Source organism: Octopus bimaculoides, chromosome 22 (assembly GCF_001194135.2).
Source record: "Octopus bimaculoides isolate UCB-OBI-ISO-001 chromosome 22, ASM119413v2, whole genome shotgun sequence".
Lineage (NCBI taxonomy): Eukaryota > Metazoa > Mollusca > Cephalopoda > Octopoda > Octopodidae > Octopus > Octopus bimaculoides.
Genome location: NC_069002.1, coordinates 9,391,700 through 9,395,314, shown reverse-complemented (window position 1 = coordinate 9,395,314; position 3,615 = coordinate 9,391,700). Strand labels below are relative to the sequence as shown.

Here is a 3,615-nt window from a genome sequence, read left to right as displayed (position 1 = left end):
CGTTTCTTAATTCTTAATTCTTTACTGCCCACAAGGGGCTAAACATAGAGGGGACAAACAAGGACAGATAAAGGGATTAAGTCGGCTTGCTAATGTTTCTGCTAGCTTGCCGCCTTAATCCAATAATAGATTAGTGACCTTCTTTTAATTTGACACAAAATTTATTTTATTTTAGAGTGGTGGTGAGAAGGCAGCGAGCTGGCAGAAGCGTCAGCACGTCGCACAAAATGCTCGACAGCATTTCGTCCGTCTTTAGTCTTTATGGTTCAAGTTCCACCGAGATCGACCTCACTTTTTATCCTTTCGGGGTCAATAAAATTAGTACCAATGAAATACTGGGGTCGATGTAATCGACTTCTCCTTCTCAAAAAGTGATGGTCGTGTGCCAAAATTTAGAACCATTTTAGAGCGGGGACGAATTGAATGCTGTGATGTTTATACCTATTCCAAAAAAATTAGCGGCGTGAGATAAAATAAATTACTTCTTCAACTGAGACTCGAAACTAGATTGCTTCAACTCAGCTCGTTAGAAATTTCTTTTTTACTCTTTCAAAACTAGCGACATAATCCGAGATTAATGCTTCGTTGTAATCCGATTTCAATCCCCCTAAAAATCAAAAGCCATAACTAATGTATAGTAGAATATTAGGAACGGAATGTTGTTGAGTGAGAGAAAAATTAATTAGTTGTTTGCTACAAAATAAAAGCTCGCTTTCAGTAGTTGGTTAAGCTGATAATGTTGCGGATTTTCAATGTTAAACCTGAATAAGCCATTTTATTGTATCTGTTTGTTTATTTATTTACAACAGACGCAAGCGTGGCTGCATGATTAAGATACCAGCTTCGAAGCCACGTGGTTTCGGGTTCAGTCCCACTAGGCAGCATATTGGTCAAATGTCTTCTGGTATGTATAATTCCGGGCCGACCCATATCTTGTTGAGTGAATTTGATTGACAGAAACCTTGTAGAAGCCCAAATGTTACATACATGCATGCATGCGTACATGTACCAGATGTTTAAAATCCTTTCTTATTTTGGTACAAGGCCAGAAATTTTGAGGGGGAGAGAAGTCTATTGCATCGACTCCAGTGCTCAGTTGGTACTTATTTCATTGACCCCGCGAAAGGATGAAATGCAAAGTCGACCTCGACGGAATTTGAACTCAGAACTTGCGAAATGCTGCTTAGCTTTTCGGGCGGCATGCTAACGATTGTGCCAGCACGTCGCCTTTACCAAATATTTAACATGAAAATAAATACTGGGTTGATTTGCTATGTCATGGTGCGTGGTCTACTGCTTAGCGTATTGCATTCACGATCATAAAGCCTTAGTTTAGATTCCTGGACCGGGCTGTGCGTTGCGTTCTTCAATAAAGCACTTCATTTCAAGTCACTCCAGTTCATCCGTCTAGGAGGGTGTGTCCAGGAGGGTGTGTTTACGTTCCCGTAACTTAGCGGTTCGGCAAAAGTCACCGATAGAATAAGTACTAGGCTTACAATGAATAAGTCCTGGGGGTCGATTTGCTCGACTAAAGGCGGTGCTCCAGCATGGCCGCAGTCAAATGACTGAAACAAGTAAAAGAGTAAAAGAATATAGGCTGAGCTACGTAAAATGTTACACACCAATACATACAACGAAAGCAAAATTTTTCTCAGAGGCCCTAAAAATACTACTGTGAACCCCCAAAAGTCTTATATGGATCCTGAGGGGCCATATAGACCGCGGATGAGAACTATCGGTCTGGAGAAACCAGCTTTTCTTTTTTGATGCAATGGTTCACCACATTTGACAAAATAAATTTTACTCCGTTAGTCATTACCTGAGACTATTTGAAGATATTCAGCGCAGTTTAAGACAATCTGGTCGTTTAAGAAGCCACAGTTAGGTTAGTATCAATAAGTTTAATTTAATTAACATTGAAAATCTAATTAGGAAAGCATGGTTGGAATCTTTCTTGTTTGGCTGCATTTTTCGAAATTTTAAAATTAAGTTAAAATTTTCAAATTTGATGTATTGATATAAATTGGAAAATAACAGCCAAACAGAAAAGATCCTATGGCTGAATGGTTAAGGAGCTCGCTTTGCAACCACGTGGGTTTGAGTTCAGTCCCATTGCATGGTACCTTGGACAAGTGTATTCTACTATAGCCCTGAGACGACCAATGCTTTGTGAGTTAATTTGATAGGCGGAAACCTTTTTTTTATATGTGTGTATATTTGAGTCTGTGTTTGTCAGCATCCACCGTTTGACAACTGGCTTTAATTTGTTTTTGTCCTCGTAACTTAGCGGCTCGCAAAAATAAACCGATAGAATAAGTATCAGACTACACCCTTCAAGGCGGCGCTCCAAGCATGGCCGCAGTCCAATGACTGAAACAATTAAAAGATAAAAGATGATTACGCTACTGAAAACAAACCGAACAATATCATCAAATTACTTTCGCCACCCTTCGTTGAACCTCGCTACAACACCAGAGCGCCGTTCCCTTGAAGTTATAGAGATAAAAGGCACGAAAATAAAGACATAAATAGTTAAAGAGATAAGTACTTACCATCTTGTATTGTTTGTGTTAAAAGCCGATGATAAAAGAAGAAGAAATGGTGCCAAAAGTCCGAATAAAGAATAGCCAGTCACTTCGTTCAGAGTCGTTCAAAGTACAACTACACAGTCTTCTGTTCTTAATCATTTCTGTATCATAATATTCGCGCGCGCACAAACATGGATACATATGTGTGCGTTTGTGTGCGTGCGCGTATGTAGAAATGTCTGTACATGTGTAATTTTAGCTACTTATGTTAAGTCTTCGCATTAGTAATGTAAAACCTCTGATGTCGATCTGGTGTAGTGTTTAATACAGTTATTCAGCCCACTGTAAATGCGGGCGGTGTTCGAATCCCGCATGCGGATTAACAACCTTTTCTATATATATATATATATTTCCGTTTAATTTTGACTGTCGGAAAAAAGGAGTATTCAATACCGTAATAGAGTTTATTTTGGTCGAACCAGTCTCTTTCTTCACCGAATTTCCTGTGGGTGCACCAAAGTTTTCAGGTCCTGTTTCTCTGCATTTCTCTCTCTCTCTCTCTCCCTCTCTCTCTCTCTCTCTCTCTCTCTCTCTCGCTCTCTCTCTCTATATATATATTCTTCTTTTATTCTTTTTTTTTACACGTTTCAGTTACTTGACTGTGGCGATGCTGGAGCACTACCTTTAGTCGAACAAATCGACGCCAGGACCTATTCTTTGTAAGCCTAGTACTTATTCTATCGTTCTCTTTTGCCGAACCGCTATGTTTCGAGAACATAAGCACACCAAGATCGGATGTCAAGCGATGATGGGGGCTACAAACACAGACACAAAGACACACACATAAATACACGACGGGCTTCTTTCAGTTTCTGCCTGCCATATCCACTCACAAGGCTTTTCGTCGACCCGAGGCTATAGAAGAAGACACTTGCCCAAGGTGTCACGCAGTGGCCAAGGTGAAACACTTGCGTACTACTAGGGTGTTTTTGGACTCCGTTTACGAATGGTGGCGTTGAAGCAACCCTGTAGGTGTTGCTTCGGCCCCCTTTCACAGCAATCCCTGTAACAACCACAAAATAACTAA

At 40.2% G+C, this 3,615-nt stretch overlaps 1 protein-coding gene across 1 annotated transcript in view; it reads right to left on the bottom strand.

Annotated features, from left to right (window-relative positions):
* The window catches only part of LOC106874151 (uncharacterized), a 48,196-nt gene extending 44,581 nt beyond the window's left edge, over nucleotides 1-3,615 (bottom strand). Inside the window, exon 1 of the mRNA XM_014921771.2 lies at nucleotides 2,553-3,615. The gene's annotated coding sequence lies outside the window, so the exon portion shown is untranslated. The remainder of the gene's footprint in view (nucleotides 1-2,552) is intronic.